This window comes from Miniopterus natalensis, chromosome 3, assembly GCF_054644295.1.
Source record: "Miniopterus natalensis isolate mMinNat1 chromosome 3, mMinNat1.hap1, whole genome shotgun sequence".
NCBI lineage: Eukaryota > Metazoa > Chordata > Mammalia > Chiroptera > Miniopteridae > Miniopterus > Miniopterus natalensis.
In genome coordinates, this window is record NC_142083.1 from 84,677,505 (window position 1) to 84,700,662 (window position 23,158).

A 23,158-nucleotide genomic window follows, 5' to 3' on the forward strand; every position below is an offset into this window, starting at 1 on the left:
TCACCTCGTTTGCAAACAAAAGATTCTAACAAGAAGGCTAAATTAAAACATATATGTAAAAAATGCCAAATGCAGGCAGAAAATAGATGAAAAATATTCATTTACAAATTATGTTATAGCTTGTGATCTTAAACTGCAGTTCCCTTTATTTTTGACATTTCTGCTTCTTTGTTCAAAATAATGTTTTGTATATCACAATTATGTGTGAATTCCACATGTTTAGCAATAGGGCTGCATATCAGTGACAAATTTCCCCAAGTCGTTTACAGAGAAGTACAAGGGTATGTTGTCAGCTTATAGATGACTTTTTTGGAGGGGATGGGTACAACTACAATGTGGGCTATCATTAATAGATTTATTAGTAGTTACTCTCAATTTATGAGCATTAGCCAAAGTTTTATCTTTATCCAAGATGCATGGTTAATGTAGAAATATATCCAAAAAGTGAATCATGTGCTAAATTTTGTTTTCTCTATGTGTTTATGCCTGGAGAAAATCTAATTGGGCTATGCAGGCAGAGACACCTAGTGGCTGCTGCACAAATTGCAGGCATAGTTTTAATATTCATTAACAGGTTTTACTACAATAGTTCCCAGGCTACAGTATTTAGATGGCAAAAGTCCTTAACTGCAGAGATGATGACCTCTAAACTATTTTTTATGTTATGGAAGAAAAAAGAAAAACACAAGAAAATTTACATTTCTAAACAATTGATCTACAAAGAGTAATGAAGTGTTATTCATTGTTGTTTCTTTGGACTGAAATTATAAAATATAAAAGTAATTACTACTCAATAAGCAAATATTATGCTCAAAGCATTATTTCTAAGCCTCAAAAGATAAGTTAAAGGGAGAAAACTGAGGCACTGTTTTCAACACAATGTACTTGTCACATGGTGCTTATCCGCTCGTCAGGAACTGGTAAGTCAGTCTGGCAGTAACAATTTTGTTTGAATGATAAGATTATGGGAATGAATGGTTAGCACAATAGTATAGTCTATCAACATGATATATAGTAAAATGGATATGGTCTTTGGGAACAGACAGACATGGATTCAAATCTCAGATAGCCACTAATTAGTTTTGTGATCCTGGGAATATTAACATATCTGAATGAGTCTCAACTTATTTATTATTAGTAAAGTTAATGATTAGTAAATAATAATAAGATCACCATAGCCCTGGCCAGTGTGGCTCAGTTGGTTGGAGCATCATTCTGTACACCAAAAGGTTGTGGGTTCAATTCCTGGTCAGGGCACATACCTAGGCTGTGGGTTTGATCCCCAGTAGGGGAATGTGTGAGAGGCAATTGATCAATGTTTCTGCCTCTCTCAACTCACACCCTTCCCTTCTCTCTAAAATCAGTAAACATGTCCTCAGGTGAGGATCGAGGATTACAAAAAATAATAAGATCACCATTATTTGAGCTCTTGCTATGTGCCAGCCACCCTACTAAGGTAAAGTGGAGGTTATCATTATCCCCATTTTACAGGCAAGGAAAATGAAGCTTGGAGAGGTTATGTGCCATAAATCATATAAATAATTATTGGAGAACCAGGACTTGAACTTTGACTTGTAAGAGTATCATACAAAATGATACCTATCTTAAAAAAATAATTGGTGAGGATTAAATATCCAGATACATAGTGGGTCTTCGGTAAGGAATACTCCCTTTTTTTCATTGTAATTTCTTAAAACAAGGACTCTGTAGAGGGAGGTCTAATAACTAAAAATAATAGTTCTTGGTGGTGTGAATACTTGAGATCGGTGGGCAAATTCAAGTTAAGAAAATAAAGGAAACTTTTAGGATATCTTAGAAATAATATTAATTTACTTTAGTGGGCCCCATTCCTGATCATCTTTGTAGCAATCCTGTGAGGCTGGCACTACTCTCATCTTCATTTCTACTGAGAATTGTGGGGAACATGTCTACTTTATTCAAGTTCGCCCAGTAACTGCTGAGGAACAGAGGTACTCTTGAAATCTAGACAGTCCAAGTTCAAAGTTCCAGTTCTAACCACTAACCCACACTGCCTCATCATAGCTCTTATACATTGCTTTTAACCAGCATTTTTGCTTTCTTGACAAACCAACTATGGGCTTGCAGCCAAGATGATCCTAATCCCACTCATGGAAGCAGCATCCCGTTTCAAGTCAAAGACAAGTATCACATGATCTCACTTATATGTGGAATCTAATGAACAAAATAGGTCCAGAGGCATGAAAACATGGAACAGACTGACAGATCTCAGAGGGAAGAGGGTAGGGGGGCAGACAGAGATTAACCAAAGAACTTCTATGCACATATGCATAACCCATGGAGACAGACAGTAGTGTGGTGAAGGCCTGGCGTGGGGTGGGAATGGAGTGGAGGGGGGAAATTGGGGGAAAATGGGGGACATCTGTAATACTCTCAACAATAAAGATAATTTTAAAAAAGAAGGGGGAAAAAAGAAAGTCAACAGTGCAAGTTCAAGACAGGTTATACCAATATTTCTCCTGCCCTTTCCATTGTGTGATTACCCTCCTGCCACGGCCTGAGTTCAAATGCCCCTTCATGAAAGCCAATTTGGAGCCAAGGAGGGCTGAACACACAAACTCCTGGAAATCACATGAGAAATCCCTTTTCCTCCCAGGTTGATGGTGATTAAATCCTTGATAATGAATTGCTCATCAGTGCTGCAGGTGACGGAAGTGATTGCCTCTGCAGGTAGCAATCATTTTGTGCAATTGCCACAATTATCAATCCCCTTCAGGATGATTGGAAGTGAGCAATACGGACCAGGAGAGTGAAAGGGGTTTCAGGATATGAACTAATATTAGAAACTTGCCAATGAGAAATTAATGTCTTTCCCCTGATGAAGGCCTCTTAGAAAGGGAGCAGTGGTTAGAAATATTCAGCATTTCGGGTCTCTTCCCTTATAGCATTAACACAGTGTATTCACCCAAAAGACCTGCTGGTTTTTCAGATCTATAATGGCTTTTATCTTTCTTCTTCATTATTCCCGCCTTTTATTATGTTGACACACAATCATTTCTGACCTAAGTGTTAAATTCTAGGTAATTTTTAGACTGGTGATGGTATTGGAAGTATACACTCCTCCCCACAATGGAAAAAGAATTTGGCACCATGCATAAAACGCCTTCAAACGTTTATACTGTTTGTTCTCGTTCTGCTTTCGAAAGTCTATCCTAAGGAAACCAGAGAGGTAGGGAAATATTTAAATAGAAAAATATTAGAAAACACTTCAAAACTCAATAATAGGAGGCTAGTTAAAGAAATTATAGTTCATTAAGTGATGGTGTATTATGCAGCCATTAAAAGTGCTGTTTTTGAAGAGCAGTTAATGACACGTGGAAAATGTTCATTATAGAATGTAAAGTGGAAAGAATAAACATAATCAAAATTGAATAATAGGTGCAATGTAATTTATTAAGCATTCATTATATAAACCTGAAAGGTAGGTATTTTTATCCTCATATTAAAGTAAAGGAAACAACAGCTCAGAGAGAGAGAATTTAAAAATGTGGCTACACTGGATGAGTGGGACCTAAAAGCAGTTGTTTTCTTTATGCATGGCGGTGATTCCCACCACAAGTACCTGTTATATTTGCAGTCAAGAAAGAATGAATGTAATAGCTTTGGAAAAGAACTTACTCTTGAGCCAGGCGATGTGGAGCAGAAAGCTCACTAGAGTTTGAGCCTTCCCACACCCAAACCTGAGCACATGCTTGCTGAGCTGCCCTGGCCCTGGTTGGGGGTGTTCAGACACGAGGAATCCGCCCAGCCTGGTCCTGGGCTGGCAGTCTCCCTGCAGCTGTCCCACACATTATGCATGACTGAAACATCCGATAAGCTCACCTACTCTGATTTTTGGCACTGATATCTGTTTCTCAAAAGCATGGCCCTAGAACCCCTGACATAGACATGCCCTGGGCTCCTTATTGAAAACACAGGTTCTGGGGTCTTTCAGACCTTCCGAATGCAGTGGATGCAGGCCAGGGCCATGAGGTTCTTCATTTAGACAAGCTCGTGCTGTCATATTATCTTACCAGATAATCTAAGAAAATTCCCCACCTTACTAAAACCACTTCTGACTTTCTGCTTCTCTAGGTTTCTCTTAAGATGCTCAGAAAATAGGCTAACTGGCTCAGAATCACAATGTGTTTAGTGGGGAAATACTGTAGGCTGTAAAACATGCCATGTCTTCTGGGTGGTGTCATCATTCTTGTCATTGCTATCATTTATTTGCCCTTAGCCATACACATGAAGACTCTTAGTAGCTGTCCCTGCTTCCTTGCCCTAAAAGCCTTCAAATTTACCCTTAAATTGGACTGAGTGATGTAATTAGCCCAGGACAGCCACTCACTGTTATCCTGACAAAAGCAAGTTTTCTCCAGGCCTGCTTGTCTCTCTCCGTGACCCCTTGCTTCCATGGAGGTGATCAATAAGGATACATAAAGTACCTTGAAGGGCACATTTCCAGGAAAGGGGACCAGGGGACAGAGCCACATAAAGCTTCTCAGTGCTGCTTGGATGTGCTTATGCCAGGCCCCCTTGACTTTAATGATTATTTTTTCTCTTTTCTGTAATTTCAGAACAAGATGCTCATCTCTTGTGTTTGGATCTTTTTAAGATAACCATACTGAAGCTCGTTAGCAATCCTTTGCAGTGGCACAAACCAAAAAGCAGAGAGAGAGAAATAGGCAACTTCTGGAACATTCAAACTACATCTAGCAGCCTTTCTCTAATTCCTAGCACACAGGGCACAGATCAGAAAGCTTGGGGGATCCGATTGAATTATGTGATGATCTAAAACATTATCTAAAACAATAGGGCAGTGGATGGTCCCAGGGACTCAGCTGAAGAAGACCTTGATTCCAATCTTGGTTCTGCTACTTTCTATCAACAGGAACTTGAGTAATTTATTAAAACTTTCTGTGACTTAGTTTCTTCATCTATAAGATAAGAACAATAATACTTTTTGTTGCCTTAGCTGGTTTGGCTCAGTAGTTAGAGCAAAAGCCTGCAGATTGAAGGGTCTTGGGTTTGATTCTGGTCAAGGTCATGTACCTCATACCTTGGTTGCAGGCTTGATCCCCTGGGCAAGTGTGGAAGGCAACCAGCAACCAATTGATGTTTATCTATCTATCTATCTATCATCTCTATCTATCTATCTATCTATCTATCTATCTATCTATCTATCTATCTATCTATCTATCTATCATCTATCTATCTATCTATCTATCTATCTATCTATCTATCTATCTATCTATCTATCTATCTATCTATCTATTATCTATATCTATCTATCTATCTATCTATCTATCTATCTATCTATCTATCTATCTATCTATCTATCTATCTATCTATCTATCTATCTATCATCTATCCCTTCTACTCTCTCTGAAAAGCAATGGAAAAAATATCCTCGGGTAAGGGGAAAAAAATTAATACTTTTTGTTAAGTTGATGTGAGATCTTTTTGCTGAGTTGATGTGAGATCTAGAGGTAATTACTTAAAGATTTTGGCGCATAGTAGGTACAGAATACCTTATAGCTAAGTGGAGAAATGCCTTTTTTGAATCCCCTGAATGCTGGTAGCCCACACGCTGTGAATGGTGGGTTTCATCACACCACAACTAAAGCCCCTTAGGCAAAGATCTTTCCCCCTTAGGCAAAGATCTCCTGTGATGGAGATGATTTCCATAATCTTGTCACCTTAATTGCTGCTGTCACTGTAAGTATTGAAATTAATTTTGATTTTTTTGTTTCTGCTTAGTGCTTCGAATGTGACTAATGGGATTATTTTTGGATTTGGCTTGGAGCAGTGTTCCTGGCAGCTTCAAGAGCGATGCTGGCCTGAGTTTTCCACGTGGGGCCACTTCCTGCCCAGGGACTACTGAGGGTGTTGGAGATCTCAGGGAAGGGAATCGGTTGTGGTCATTTATGTGGTCATCAGATGGCACATAAATGGTGTGTACTTTCTGATTGTCAGTTCCCTCTTGGTCTTACCACAATTTGGGTACTGTAAGGAAGGAAAAGAAAAGAAAAAACATGGAATGCCTGGCCATTATGTTGTTTTATATGATTTATGTGACTTTTCATAAGAACTCCAGGAGCAAGGGATGGCTACCTGACTCAGGCTAGACCCATCAAATGCTCCTTCCCTGGAACTTAGTCTTGAATGAAACAATGGATTCACCATGCTCAACCCTGTTGCAGCTTCCAGAAGAGAAAAGCCTAGCATTCTAAATCTTTCTGAGCCTTACTTTTCCATTTTCTTGGTGGTTCTTGGAGCTACCCTACAGTCTTCCAGCAAGTTCCCCTTTTCCCTTGGTTAGTTAGAGTCAATATCTGGGGTCTATGACCAAAGAACCCTAACTGGCACCTCCTCCAATCCTGCTATGCACTTCATAATTTTTAGAATACCAATAGCTACACTGTCTCTCATTCATTCTCTCTCCACTCCCCCCTTTTCTCTCCCACTGCTGTGCCTGTAATATCCTGCCCACCCGGTCCATCACCTGGTTCTCCATCCTTTAAGACTCAGATCAAATGCTATTTATGTTATTTCCTTCCCTGACTACCCCAGGGAGATTGGACAGATTGCATGCTGTCCCTCCATCTCCCCCACGGGGCTGTGTGTATGCCCGGAGCACGGCATCTATTACCCACACCGCTTGCTACAATTGTTTGCACGTCTGCCTTCCTGCCATGTAACACTCCTTTGGGGCAAGAATCGAACCTCTTAAGGTGGCACATGTGACACTGAGCACAGTGCCAGGCACAGGGTCCCTGCTCAGTCATCGTTCTTGATACCTGTCAGCAGGTGGACAGAAGCACTGACCCTGTGCAGGGACATTAGGCCTGAGTGTCATCAGATACCATGACGGAGAGCATTTACACTGAATTGTCTCCGATTAAACCTTTGCTGGGTTTGTACTCATATGTTCACAGTGCCCGGGGCCAAAATCAGAGTTTATTCTTCCTGATGTGCACAGGACAAAGAGTGCAGAGTCACTATGACCTCTAAGAGTCTGCTTTCTTCAAAAATAACATGGGCTTTCCCCCCAATTATGAAAGCAGTACAAACATATTGTAGAGACTTTATATAATACAAAAAAGCAGGAAGGAGAAAAATAAGAATCGCCCGTGGCCCCAGCACCCGGAGATAAATGCTGACACTTTGAAGAACTTTCTCCTGGTTTGTAGATCTATTTATTTATACACTACTTTTGTTATGTGCTTTGTCCAGCTTGATCTTGAATCCCGCCCGTTTCCCTTTCTGTGCCACTTTCAGAGTCTGTATGATATTCCACCCCACAGGGAAACTGATGTTGAGCCGGTCGGCCCCTTTGCTTGCCTTAACTGTGTTGTCCTGAATCTGGTGCGTGGTTATAAATAAGAGTGAGCTGGGGCACCCTGCTTGTTTCCACCCACCTTCAGAGCCCACGGAGGGTTAGACGCTCAGGGACTTAGGTCAGATGAGGGTCAGACTGTCAGCCTGGTTACCGATTGGTTACTAATTTAGAGGATGGGACTTAAGAGGGTGTCCAAATTCATGGCTGAGACCTTAGCCAAGACAGGAGGCGGGAGGGCCTGTGCGAGGAGCTCACACATGCTGAAGAGCCCTATGGTCACTGCAGCTCTGAGGCTGTAACAGCCCCTCCCCTTAACTCCCTCTTCCCCTCCAGAAACAATGGCCCTTATTTTTTTCTATTTTTTTTTTTTTAAATCAGAACTTTATTGGACTTCCTCACACTTATTTTACAAGTTAGTATAAATATACTTTTTACAAGTGCCCTTATTGCTTATGCAGGGAACTTGCACGTGGCTGCCACGGCTGGGCGGATGGACTGCAGTGACCTTCCTGAGTAAATTCTTTGAGCTGAAGGAATCCTTTTTCTTTACAGTTGGTAAGGGGCAGCAAAGAACTCTCGGACACCGCACTCCATGATATCTTTTCCAGCTTTATTGAGATATAATTGACATGTAGCAATATAGCATTACGTTTAAGGTGCACAGTGTGAGTTGGTGTAAGTACATATTGTGAAATGATCGCCCCAGTGGGTTTAGTTAACACATCCATCATATTTACATAGTTACAATTGTTTTTGTGTCTGTGAGAACCTTTAGGATCTACTCTTAGCAACTTGCAAATATACACTAGAGTATTGTTAACTAAAGTCACCATGCTATACATTAGGTCCCCAGAACTTACTGGTCTTAGAACTGGAAGTTTGTGCTTTTTGGCAGACATCTCCCCACGCCCTGCTTTCTGGCAAACACCAGTCTGCTCTTTGTTTCCATGAGTTCAGTTTGTTTAGATTCCACATATAAATGAGAACATTCAGTATTTGCCTTCGTCTGATTATTTCGCTGAGCATGATGCCCTCAAGCTCCATCCGTGCTGTTGCAAATGGCAGGATTTCTCTCTTTTTTATGGATGAATAATATTCTATGGGAGTGCTGGTAAACCTCGGGCTTCCTCTTGGGCAAGCAAGCCTCTCACTGTGGTCGTGGTTCATAAGGAGAAGAGATCAGAAGGCAACCTCTCTGCGGGGGGCAAATCCCACCCAAACAGAGGGGGAAAGAAGGCAGCTCAGACCCAGTGTCTTCTCCCAAATTCACCACCAGGCGGGTCTCTCTCTATTGTCCTGGAGTGACCGAGAAGTAATACTGTACTGGATATCCTTCACCTGACTGTTGGAACCCTGGAACAGAAATCTATTGTATTTCCTTAAGGTAGATTCCTGGAAGAGTTACTGGGTGAAGGAGATTGACTATTTTAAAAAGTTTCTAAACTTATTTCCAACTCATTTACTGCAAAGTTTGTTTCAGTTTACCTTGACACCACAGTGTATGCACTTGACCATGACACTCAATCTACATCAGCCCCAAGTAGTGCCGCTTTAAGATTTTTCTGCTCTTTATTTGATAGAGAGAAAAAAAAGGAAGCTTATTTTTTCATTTTTGTTTAACTGAATAGAAACAAAACTGGTCACTTTTTTCATTAGTCTTTCATTTGAGTTCCTTTGCTCTAAATTGCTTGTTCATGTCCTTTGGCCATTTTTCTACTGAATTTTAATATTTTTATGGATTTATATGTGAAGTATTCCAAATTTATCTGATATATTTAAAACTTGTTTTCATTTTTATTTGAATTTCTTGAGCATTTGCTTTGTCATTCTCCCATTGCTTACGAATTTCTTTTCATATGCAAAATAAATATTTGTCTGTACATTTTAATTATTTTAATATTTTGATCTGGTTAGGATTTATTTAGGAGTGTATTGTTAGGTTAAAGCTTCTTTTCTCTGTAACAAATAAATAATTAACTATCCCAGCACCATTTATCTTTTACAGCTATTCTATGTAGTATCTTCCTAGAATTTTAATATTTACAGGACAAAATTTCCCTCATTTTACCTTTCTCCTATTTCCTTCTAATTCTCTCGGTCAGTCTCATCCATTTACATTTTCAAGTGAACTTTAAAATAATTATGAAGTTCTAAAACAATCCCTCTTAGAATTCTGATTTTCATTGAATTAGATGCATTAATTAACTTTAGAATAAGTGATTTTTAAATAATATTAAGTTTTTCTATTCAGGAAAATGGTATATGGAGCTCTTCAAATCTTCATGTATGTTCCGTGGCCAAGACTACATGTGTGTGTGTGTGTGCTTTGCCCATTGTTTTTAGGGTATTTTCTTTCTTTCTTTATTAGTTTTGCAACTCATTACTTTCAGAACATACTTATTATTTCCATATTTTTCCAGCTCGTTTTTTTCTTAGTAGGCAATCATATCTTACGGAACTAGTAACACATTTCCTTACCCCTTTATTTCTCATGACCTGCTAGACAGACCTGAATATCCAGCATGTTAACAAATAATAGTGGACTTCCTTGTAGGGTAGTATCTCCTTATATGATGTTGACCATTAACTTAAGACAATTTAAAAACATGTGTTGAGGCACTTTCATTTTATTCTAGTTGCACTAAGCTTTTTCTTGTTGTTTGTGCTGTGCATCACTGATTACTTTCTATAGTATTCGGCACTGTTTTCAATGTGTGATTTAATTTTGCCATTACATTTTGTAGTTCCTTGCAAAAGATCTTACCAGGACATTTTCTTCTCTGCTCTTCTTTCACTGAATTTTCTGTTATAATACTATTATATATATTTTCTTAAATATCCTTCATTGATCAAGTACTTTAATCACTCAACTTTGAATTAATAAGTTCTTTTCAGATTCTAAAAGTAACATATTTACTGCAGAAAGTTACAGAAAAGTATACAGAAGGATATAAAAATGACCATTTTCCCATTAGCCAGAAAAAAAAAAAAAAATCACTGCTAATATACGAGTATTTTCTTTCTGTCAAAATTTGTATTTCTTTGATATACATTTTTTTCTTAACTTATACTGTGAAATAATTATAGAACTACAGGAATTTGCGAAAATAACACATAGAGTCCCATGAGCCCTTCCCCCTGCTTCCCCTGCTGACGCCATCACATAGAACTGGAGCATAACATCCAAATCAGGAGTTGACATTGGTCACATACTGCTATGTACACAGATTTTATTTACTTTCCACCATTTTGCCACATGCATTTATGTATGCATGCATGTGTCTGTGTATAGTTTTATGCAGCTTTACCCCATTTACAGATTCATGAAACCATTACTACAATCAAAACACAGAACGATTCCATTACCACACAAGAGCCCCACCGTATATTCACCTCCTTTCACCCTTGTGTGTCGGCGATCACGAATCTGTTTCCATCTCTGTGGCCATTTCATGAATGTTATGTAGATAGAGCCATGCGGTATATAACCTTCTGGGGTTGTCTGACTTCACTGTGCATCATGCCCTTGACATTCACCCAGGGTGTTGCATGTATCAGTGCAGGGGCGGACCACAGTCTGTGGGACCATTCGCCCATTGAAGAACACTGGAGTTCTTTTCAGTTTTTTCTTTTATGAATAAAGCTGCTGTGAACATTCATGCACAGATTGGAATTCTTTAGAATGTATTGTTGCTAAGTTTCACTTTTAAAATATAGCATTCTGTGGTGAGCATTTCTCCATGCCGTTCTTCAGTCTTTGAAAACATGTTTTTTTTTAATGGCTGCATAATATTCTTCTATATGGATGTACCTTAACTTATTTAACCACTTCCCTTTAAGTTCATGTTTCCTTGAATTTTATTGAGAGTATACCAGACGCCTTAAACTTTTTCTTTTCTTTCTCCATAAGTTTTTTAAAAATGTGTGCACTTTCTATATGTTTTGAGCGCAATATTTCATGTTTTTATAACAGGAAGCTGTTTCATAGACCCCAGGTTGTTGGATTTTAATTTTTCTTCCATTTTCTCAAAAATAAAGAGAGGCTCAGGCAGGCTTGGTGCTTGCTGATGGACAAAGTGGGTGGATTTTCTCTAGTGTCTGTAATTGTCCACCTGGGTCCTGCTAGACTCCCTCCCCCAGCCCTCTAGGTGGATGGCTGATGGCTGTACCCGCTGCCGGCCGTATTTCTGAAGTTTGGTGCCTATATATAGTGTGGGCAGAGAGCGATTTCTGTTCCACTGATGCTGCGGTGGGAATTTATTTATGGATTATTTAACATGGTGTGTGAGTCCTTCCCTTGTCAGAAGCAGCATATTAAACACCACCCAGAATACACTGTTCCTACTGCTCTTTCTCTCTCCTTTACTCCTCTCACTTTAGATCTTACATCTTGCATCCCAGGTGGCAATAAGCAACCACGTTCACTCTTTCCCTTTGCACCCTTCACCACGTCACAATGGCTGGCCATCACCTTGTTCAATTGAATGTAATGAGAAAGGCGGTATTTGTGGCATGGGGGTCAATGAAAGAGTCATGACCTCATCAGAATGTACCTCCTACATATCAGAGCCTCATGTGTCTCAGGTATCAGGAGTCAGGAAAAATCTATTACCTTATCCCTCCCTGATGGTACTATTCTGCCTCAGATGGTCGAGAGTGAATTCTTAGTGGAAATCTCTTTCAGAGACTGGCCAGTGCTATTGCAACAATACATCTTGGTGTGGGTAGAAATTATTTTAACAGAAAAGAGGTGCTGGAAAAATCGGGTGCCTCTAGATGTCCACCCTCATTACCCAGAGGTCTGTAAAAGCTTTGTGATCTAAGAGAATAACACTGGGGGTAATGCCTTGTTTTCCTCCATATGCTGATGACTGTCCTGATGACTGTTGGTTCTGAAACACTTCACTGCTTAAAGAGCAGCTGATATGCATTATCTCAGCTCATTCACCCAGTTTCTGAGCACCTGTTCTATGCCAAGCATTGAGGCCACCAAGTGGATGACACATCTCTTAAAACCTTTCAATGTCTTCCCATAACACGTAGGAGAAAATTTCATTTCCATGCCCTCACCACAGGAGCTGGCCCTTTCTGTCTCCAACCTCGTCTCCTCTCACTCTACCCATTCTCCATTTGTTATTTCTTTTGCCCCAAATTTTCTCTCTTCATCGCCATACAACTTGATGCCACTTGTCATTCAAATCTCAGCGTAAATGTCATCTTCTAGAGAGGTCAAAGCTTTCTGCTTTGAATTATCTAATACTGGAAACAAAAGCATTTTGCCCCAACCAAGTCATTGCTTGTGTTATCTATATTCAATCAATTAATCGATCATTAATTAGTAAGGGCTCACTGTGTGTCAGGCCCTGTGCTAGGGACTATGTGTACAGTAATGAATAGCTTAATATGGTCCCGGACTTTTTGGAGTTTCCATTCTTTTAGGAGTTGATGGCCTTCAAACAGATCAGACCTTGGCAGGGCGTGGGCAACAGTGGTAAGGTAAGATGATGTCACCCCAGGAGAAAGCTGGGATGCCCTAAAATCCCTTGCCAGGAACGCTCGTTCATTCCTCTTCTTTGATTTCGAATCTGCTCATTTATGAGCTCAGATCCTGAAGGAAAGATGATTAATTTTCAAAGTGACCCAAAGACTCTCCCAAGGGCACCATGAATTTTACCTATTTAGGAACCTGGCCCGCCTCCCAGCTCAACTCCTGGAGTGACTCGCCCTGTTTGAGTGGGGACACGGAGGCCCAAGCTGGCTGGTCCCCGTGTTTGCCCACAGAGTGTCCCCATGACGTTTCTTTTTCCCTTCCTCGTGAGGAAACTGACTGGGGCCTGTTGTCGGGCCACAGGGGGCTGAGAACTCTCTCTGAGTGAGACGGGAGGTTTTCTTTGTTCCTTCCTCACAGGGGAAGGAAAGCGGGTAAGGCTACTTATTCTGGTTTAAAATCCCAACCCTGCCATAAATGAGCTATTTGATCTCAGCAGGTTGCTTAACCTTTGTTAGCCTTAGTTTCCTCAAATTGGTGATGATAATAAAAACTTTGCTTTAGAAGGTCTCTGAAAAATAAATTAAGTTACTCCTTTAAGTGCTTAGGACAGTACCTGGCACACGTCAAGGCAGTCAGTGTTTGCAGTTATTACTTTTATGACTACAACCGTCATCATCGTTGCCAACATCACCAATAGATTCCTAGTAGGGTCTTTGTAGAGGAAAGAGCCATGGCAAAGGACAGAGCAAACCACGTTCACATCCCAGCTCCATCTTTTATGAGCACATCTATTAATGTATCTGTCTTTGCTTCCTTATCTTAAAGTGGAGGAAATAAAATTAATTTTTTCAGGGTTATTTTAAAGTTTCAAGGAACTTAAAGAATCTGGCATGTAAGTGTTAATACAAATTAGTTGAACCTGAATTTGACTATACATAGTGTCCCAAAAGAGATGTATGCACACTTTCAATAATTATAAAGGCAGTGTTTCTTAAACTATATTTCATTTTCAAAATGTAACAGAATCTACAGACACTGTGTGTATACATTTTGGGGGCACACCCTGTAGATATTTTAGCACATAGCCTTTGGGTTTAAGATGCCTTTCACTGATAAAACTTGAAAGGGCTTAATAATTAGAGAAAAAATAAAAATTGCATTCCTCTCCCCAAGATAGTGAAAACCGGAGAATATCTTGCAGCCTGTTTGAAATAACTGTTAACCTCTCGGACAGTCTGATATTATCATCACCACAATATCGTGTCAGGCAGTCTGTTGGCTGATCCACAGACATTTTCCTTCCATGTATTAAGTGTTGTGCTTTGTTCTCTACAGAAGGAAAGAAGACACAGAAGGCCCCAAAGAGCTTGAGTAGATAACACATATATGGCACCAGGGAGAAATTGGGCAAGGGATCAGAAGATCCTGTAGTTCCCAGATGAGAGGTTCAGGCTCGGTTTACCCCAAGGACCTCCAGGTTCTGGCCTCTATGAGTCTTCCTACCCTAATTTGCTAACAAACACCCAGATCCCTCGTTAGTATGATTGTTTATGCTCCTTCATGCCTCAGTGTCTTTGCTATGGCTTCTGCCTGGATCGCCCTGCCCCAAACTTTCTTTACTGCTTCCTTTTGCAAACGCAGCGAAGCTCCAAATCTCCCGAGGGTGCCCTCTTTAATGTACCAGCCTCGGTGTCTACTATATTCCTATCTATTTTCTGTTCAGTTGAACCGCGTTCAGTTGCCATTTTGTAGGTTAAAAGTGGTTAAATAGTGTCAGCTTCATTTGATTGGATTAAATCCCCTAGCATTCTATGTATGAGTCTGTGCACAGGTTCTAACCCTTGCTCTGCCTCTGTGCCTCAGTTTTCCTACCTGTGAAGTGGAGCTAATATAACCTATCTCATAACATTCATGGGGGGGATTAAATGAGAGTATATATAATTTCTATATCTCAAACATATAATAATGATAAATACTGTTATGTTATAATCATTGCTTTATTTTACTGGATTCCTCTTTTACACTATTAACTCATTGAGGGCATGTACTGAATATCATTTGACTCTATTACTCTATTGCCAAGAAAACATCAATGATAAGTGACTAAATAATGTTAGGTTTGTATTACAGTTCAGACATATGCAGGGTGGGGCAAAAGTAGGTTTACAGTTATTCGTATGGAAAAGAATACAATCATGAATTAATAATAATACAAGAATAAACTCTGTGTTTTGTGTACTCACAACTATAAACCTACATTTGCCCTACCCTGTGTGATCTTGGACAAGCCACTCAACTTCTCTGAACCTCTTAGTTCATCTGTAAAAGAATGATTCTGTTAAAATGCCTTTTCTATCTCCTTACATTGCTGTAGCTATCCAATGGCATTCGTTAATTCTAAAACAATTTTTAGTATGCATACTGCCCAGGCACTGTGGAGGTGAAGATGCCTTGTTAGCTGTAAAACTCTAATCATATTTAAGGGGTTACTTATAGAAGGAATCAGCCGTTGAACATGAGAAAAAAGGTGTCTTAATATGAAAGCTTCCCAGATGATAGAGAAAAATGAAGAATTTATACTGATTCTGAGACCTGAGGTCTGACAGTAGGTCAATAACAGTCTATAATTAGATTTTTAAAAATTGTCCTTAAATACACACTTTGCACTCTTTGACATAAGATTAGAAATAATTCCTTTTTTCCTACAGCTTGAGGAAGTTTGATGTCCTTAGGTCAAATATATTTAACAGGGAGGTAAGAAGGGTATGGTAATAAAGCCATTAGGGGTTTAGGTGGAAAGAGAGGGGAGGGATGGCTGCTGAGGTCAAGTTCACTGGCTAACAAGCCTCCCTGATGGCCCATCATTTTCTGAAACATCAGATAGAATTGCTGGAATGGATACTATGGTTTGTTACTTTGAATGTGAGCCAAGTTCAAGTACTAGCCTTGTTAGAAGTTCTCTTTACCTTATTGAGATAAGTTTCTTTAAAAGGGATTCCTCCCCCTCATTATAGGCTCTTCCAACCATCCTGCACTCCCAAGGCTATCTCCATTGTCCCAACATAAACTGTCCCAGCCCAAGTGCATATACAAGTAGTGGGGAAGGCGGTAGGAGCCATTCATTCAGAAAAGGGATCAGGAAGACAGGCAAGCAATCTTTTAACTTGGCATACAACCAAGAAGCAAACATCTTCAGGAGAAAAGAGGTATGGAGAGAATTATTGTGAGTCCCCACTGAGTGTCCACACTGTGCCTAGCACTGGAGAGGATGATTGACATATATCCTGCCTACAGAAGCATTATTCCAGAAAATCATTCATCTCATTTTATAAATGGGCAAATTCAAAGAAAAAATGATGTGGAGTAAAAATGAGTTGGCAGTAAGTCTAAAATTATTTCAATATAATACTTAAAAAAAAACAAAGTTGATAGCTATTAACCTGTTACCTTGGTGTTGACTCTTGGTTGCGAGTGATGGAAATCCAATGGGTTTCAGAAAAGTGGAATATGGGGTAACCCATGGATGCCAAGAGAGCAAGTTCACTGGTGCTCAGGCCTAATTGGAACCATGGACTCGAATACTGTTGAGATGATGTCTTTCTCAATCTGCCTCTTCTCCGAGTGGTCATTCCACTTGCTTTCTCTCTCCCCAGACTGGCTTTCTCCAATTCTTACCAACACCACTCAAGCTTTACGTTTCTTATAGTCCTGAAGACAGGGTTTCTTTCTCAGTTCTAGAGTCCCAGTTCTCAGGGAAGGAATCTGACTGGATTAGATGCCCATCCATGGGCCACCTGGGATTAACTCTGCCCAGGAGTGGGGTAACATTTTTCAAACATGGCAGCTTCTAACATAACCCTCTGGATGAAGTGAGAGGGGTGACAAAGGATGTCTAGGCAGATACTCAGCATGGAAGTGAAGAGACTAAATGGTATAAGAACAAAGAGTTAAGTGTTGTTACTGCAGCACAACTTGACTGATACAGGAGCTCCTGAATGCAGGCGCTTACTCAACAACCAAAGTGGCAACAATTGCAAACCCCTGAGGCCTGGGTGTAAGTGTGATGCATCCTCGGATTTGGCTGTGGACTGGAGCAATATGAAGGGAGGAGGGAGTTCAACAGTTATGCAATCTTTGCCTTATTATGGTGCTTTATATACAAACATTTCATTTAGTTCTTACCCCATTTTGCCAATTTGGAAACTGAGTCTCAGAAAGGTGAAGTAACTTGCTCAAAGTCACAATTGTAATAACCAGTAAAAATAAATTCTAAGATCTGTGAAATTCCTTTAACTTTTATCACTTGAAAATCAAGCTCATCTGTGACTGGTTTTCTATTCTCCCTGGTATCATTTTAAACTTAGAAAACATTCTCAGGATAAAATTAGGCAGCAAAAATCTGGTTTCCTTCCAATTTCTGCAAAGCCTTTGGTTTCACTCTGGCCTCGGGGGTGCTTGCCAACATCTCTGAGTCAGTCCAACCATCCCTTAAAAAAAAAGGCAACCAGCCCAGCCCTAAATGATTCATGGGACCCAACATACATATTTATAGGTTATAGCCAAGAGTGAAATCCACTCGAGGCCCTGTTGTTCACACCCCCACCCATCTGCACGCCTGTATTAGGCACTTAGAAGAACCAAAGACCGTTCCACTTATGCACCCACATGTGTCTGTGATGGGGCTTGAACTCTCAATGAACCACCACCAACCGGTGGAGCCAAACTCTGAGTGCCCACCTGTGAAAGCAGAATTCTGAAATGAGATTTCAGCTCTTGCTCCCCACTAAGCATTCTTCTAGTCTGTTTTTCTGTGAGTTACATCTCAAGCTTGAGGCACCAGCCACTCTCTTCCCTTGGAGTTATGGGAGGTAGGGAGGCATTGGCATGGGAGTTAGACAGATCTGCTCTTACTGACTGACCTTGGATGTGTCTCCTAATCTCTTCAAGAGTTTATTTCCTCTCTTTAAAATGGAGCTATTAATAACCTGCACCAAGGGACTGTTGTAGTGAGGAAAGTGTGAACAAGGCTTAAGGGAACCCGCAAGGCATAGCGAAGGCCCCTGGGGCAGTAATAGAAGGCAACTGGTACCATTCTGAAGCCTGAAAGGGCAAGAGGAAGATGTGATGAGTGGCACCTCGAGGGCAGTAACATGGAGAGGGCTGCAAGATAGGAACCGTGGCCTTCAGCAGGATGATGCAGCCAACTCACCCATGGTGACCTGGCAGGGAGGAAGCCAGGGGACTAAATACCTTGACTACACTCTACTCCTTCCACTTGACGTCTGCTGGTACCTTCCATTGGTTAAATCCATCCAAAAGCTGGAGAGTGAGAGGACCCAAGTAGCCTAGACAGGTTACATCCCGGCACCCAGAGCAGGAGGGAGAGTGGTAGAAAGTTCAGCTGGAGGGGCCAACGGAAGACATGCAACTCAAGAGCCAAACAGAGGGAGGGATGGCACAGAGCGCTTCATCACCGTGCTCGGCGTGTGAGATGTGTTTAGTGGTCCTCATTATTTAATCAAAGCATTCAGAATTAGTGATCTGTCTTTTTGTGATTCTTTTCTGTTTCAATTTTGAGGTTCGATTTTATAGAAAATTTGGGGGAAGTCAGTGGGAAGTTAGTTGCCATTCTCTGTGTCATTTGTCTTGCAGATTTGCAGATCCTCTGCACTCCAGCACTGATCTCTGGAACTTTCTACCTTTCCCCTTAGGGAAGGCACTCATTCATTCATTGGCTTACTCAACAGTGATTTGCTGAGCACCTTTTGTGTGTCATGCACAGTGCAGGGCGCTGAACCCATGGTGGTGAACACACCCCAGGTCTCAGTGTTTACAAGCTGGCAGAGAGCAGCGACACATAAGACATAAATTACAAAAATATGTGAGCCTGTCAGAATGGTTTTCATCAATAAATCAACAAGCAACAAGTGTTGGGGAGGGTGTGGAGAAAAGGGAGCCCTCATGCACTGTTGGTGGGAATGCAGATGGTGCAACCACTGTGGAAAGCAGTGTGGAGGTTCCTCAAAAACTTAAAAATGGAACTGCCTTATGACCTAGTGATTCAGCTTCTGGGACTATATCTGAAAAAATCCAAAACACTATTTTGAAAGAATATATACACTCCTATGTTCATAGCAGCACATTTTACAATAGCCAAGATTTGGAAGCAGCCTAAGTGCCCAATCAGTAGATGAGTGGATAAAAAAGCTGTGGTACATTTATACAATGGAATACTACTCTGCTGTAAAAAAGGGAAATCTTACCTTTTGTGAGAGCATGGATGGACCTGGAGAGCATTATGCTAAGTGAAATAAGTCAGAGAAAGACAAGTACCATATGATTTCACTCATATGTGGAATCTAATGAATGAAATAAATGAACAAACAAGATAGAAACAGACTCATAGAGAACAGACTGAGAGCTGTCAGAGGGGAGGAGTGTTGCAGGGCTGGGTGAAAAAGTTTAAGAAATTAAGCAAAAAGAAAGCAAAAAAAACACAAAAAACAAAAAAACTCATAGACACAGATAACAATATGGTGATTACCAGAGGGAAAGAAGGGTGGTGGGAGGAAGAAGAGGGTAAAGTGGGGATAGATGGTGATGGAAAGAGAACTTGACTTTGGGTGGTGAACACAAATACGTATACAGATGATGTGTTATAGAATTGTACACCTGAAATCTATGTAATCTTATTAACCAATGTCACCCCAATAAATTCAATAAGAAATTAAAATGAAAATAAAACCCCCAGCGTGTGAGATGTGAGGGAAGGGCAGGTGGTTGTGGAGGCAGGAGGAGGCCCCTCCGCAGCACAGCTGAGGCTCCAGCCTGATGCCGGCACTGCTAAACCCTCGGAAATGAACACTTAAGGATTAGCAAAGAGAAGCTTTTCGGGAAGGAAGATCAGTCTTTAAATACAAAGGTTTGAGTATGAGCCAAAGCAGTTGTCAGCCCCAACGCTGGTGTCTTTCCAACTCTTTGGTGTATTTCCAACTTTGCGATGGGCGTGTGTTTAAATGAGTAAGATTAGGGTCGTTTCTAATTGCTTATAGAAAAAAAAAAAAAAAGGCCCTTGTTTATGTGCTGAGCACATTCTTTCCCAACTAATTAGCTTGACAAAGCTGAACAAAGAGTCATTTCTGACCCTCCCTCGGCAATTAAGCGTAAGTGTTTTATACGGTTTACAAGCCTTCCGCCGCCTCTGAGTCTCCGCTGCCAAGGAGTGACGCGCAGGGAATGGGCGCGCATAGCTCCTTTTCTAGCAAAGGAATCGGGGTGGCCTCCGGAGCTCTACTTGTGACGGCGCCTTGCCTCATTCCCAGCCTCCTGTCTTTGCCCGTCTACAGGAGAAAGCGATGGGAATGAGAATCTGGCTTGATTTGCTCAAGAAGATACCCAGTGTATTGTGGTAGAAAAAGCGCAGCTCCAAAACGGAAAGGCCCTAGAATGGTCCCTCTCCTGTCTTCTGGGAGTAGCAGGGGATAAATGGAAGCAGACAAGGAGATGCCCTAAAATGTCCAAGAAAATGAGAGATAAGCATGGTGCAGAGATCAGGGGATGTTGACAGGATGGGGAGTATGCTGGGTGTCTGCCTGTTCCCCAAGCCCTGAGAAGGAGCCGTCAAATGTTTCCCAAGCTCAGGGGAGCCTGAGAGCGCCTGAAGCCTGGAGTGGCCATCACTTTGACCAGAAGCACTAGGACAGTTCTCAGGGAGTGCCAGCACAGACTGATAATGACAGAAAAACAAAACACTTTCTACCTTAGTGCGGTTTCATTCTAGAAGCCCCAGAATTTAGCCACAACCCCTTGAGAAAGAAGACTAGAAGAAGCCTGAAGAGTCTAAGATTTAGCTTTCTCTGCTTGGTGGAATTGAGGCTCAAAACAAAAATTAAGGTGTGTTATAGAAAAAGAAAACATCTCCTTTCTTGATATGTTTCCTCTGCCACACACCTATCAAGCAAAGCATGGGTCCAGGAGTTAGGATCTCTGGACACAGGGCTTTCATTCTAATTGCCAAATAATAGCTTGAAAACCCATTTTGCAGATGAGAAAACTGAGGGACAGAAAAGCTGAGTGACATGTGGCTAGTAAGTAACAGGTAGGATTCTAATTCAGGTCAATCTGGCCCCTTAACTGGCTTGTTTGAATAGGACACAACTCTGTCCCCTAAGAATAATATATCTGCATTCATGACATGGGGGGAGGTGTGGTTCTAACTGACATACAATGCACCATATGTCACTTAGAATCACATTACCTGGAGGGATATAGATTATCGCTGTCAAGTGTTTCAGTGGCACCTTCTATAGTCCGTTCATTGGCTTTTACAAGAGAAAATTTGCAGCATCAAATTTGAGACCCTTATATCATCCCCCTTATATCATCTCCTTATAGCAAAACCAAGGAGGCATGTGATTGATAAATAGTGGCTCCAAAGCTGTCTACGTCCAGCCCTGGGGGATAGCTCAGTTGGTTAGAATGTCATCCTGATACGCCAGGGTTGCAGGTTTGATTCCCAGTCAGGGCACATATCGGAATCAACCAATGAATGCATAAATAAGTGGAACAGCAAATCCATGTTTCTCTCTCTCTCTCCCTTCCTTTCTCTCTATAAAATCAATAAATAAAATTTAAAAATAACTGCTAACAACCACCACAGCAAAAAAAGCTGTCTACATCCTAAGGCCCGGTACTTAAGATTGTGTTACCTTATGTGGCCAAAGGGACTTTGCAGGTGTGATTCAATTAAGGATCTTAAGATGGGACGATTATCCTGGATTATCTGAGTGGGCTCAGTGTAATCACAAGGGTTCTTAAAAGAGGGAGGCAGGGGGTCAAAGTCTGAGTCTGAGAAGGAGCCTTGGCAAAAGAAACAGCAGGAGTGATGCAGGGCCATGAGCCATGGGATTTGAGCAGCTGTTAGAAGCAGGAAAAAGCAAGGAACTGAATTCTTCCAGAAGGAGGCCCTGCCAACACCTGATTTTAGCCCAGTCGAACTAATTTAGGACTTGTAAACCCTCAGAACTAAAATAATAAGTAGGTGTTGTTTTAAGCCACTAAGTTTTTGGCAATTTCTCACAACAGGAATAGGAAACTAATATAGATTGTTACCTACGGAAACATCAGATGCCCAGATGGTGCATCAGAATCACCTGGGCAGCTTGTTAACCGCTTATCCCCAAGCACCTCCCAAGATGTTCCGATTCTTCAGATCCCAGTCCAGCCAGTGAGTCTGCACTTTTAACTCCTTCCCCTCCCCAATCCCTGGGGGGTTCCAATACAGAAGGACTAAGAAATGCTCAGGGAAATGGAGATTGAGGATCTGGAAGGTTGTTTTTCAGGAAATGGATGACAGTTTTTGAAATATGTTTGGCAGAATTACTAAATCGTAAGTTATTTATAAAATCCTAGACTATTAGAACTGGAGCAGACTTTGAGGAATTATCTAGCTCAATGCCTATTTTTACACAGAGGATCAAATGCAACAGGAGGGCCAGGGTTCCTGGGGGCAAAGTCTGGATTCAGAGTCTGGCCCAGACTTAGGGTCCCAGGAGGACTCCTTTTGATCAGAGCAGGAGGGAAACTGGCTCCTCCTAGGGTGTGACCTTTTGTTTTGGGAAGCCAGCATTGATTTGAAAGTGTATTTTTTTTTAGGTCTAAGTGTTCTTTCTTCTGTCTCCAGACAGATCAAAAGCAAATTAAAAATCCAGTTTTCATGCTCATCTATAATTTTATGAGCTATATACTTGCATATAACCTTTTCTCTTTGTCTTACCTTCCTATTGCCTGTCTATTTCCCTAGCTTTTAAAAAAGTTTTTGGTTTCTTGAATTTTATGAATTCTTATAGTCATCTTGGGTTCCTAATGGAAAGAAAAGAGGGATGTATTTCTTAAATTCTCTGAGCAGTTTCTCCAACTGCGAGATAAAGAACATTAAAATCAAACATGAACATAAAAAAGGTGTAGGGGGCCCTTCCTGAAGTGCTCTGCAGTGGGGTCAGGAGCAGACAGAATTCTACAAGCTATAGCTCAGACCCTGGTAGACCAGAACCCTGAAGCAGGCCACCGTTCTCAGGGATTCCTGCAAAGGTACATTTCTGTAGAATAAATTTTTTTTAAATAAAAAATCTTGGGATTGTGCATGTGTGTCTAAGTGTAGATGTGTGTCTCTGTGTGTATTCATGTATTTGTGCACATGTATGTTGCACGTGTGTGCTTATGCGTTCATGTGTGTCTTGAAGTGCTAAAAGAACAATGAGAGCACTCAGGAAAAGAATTAAATATATTTGTCCCAACAAGGGAGT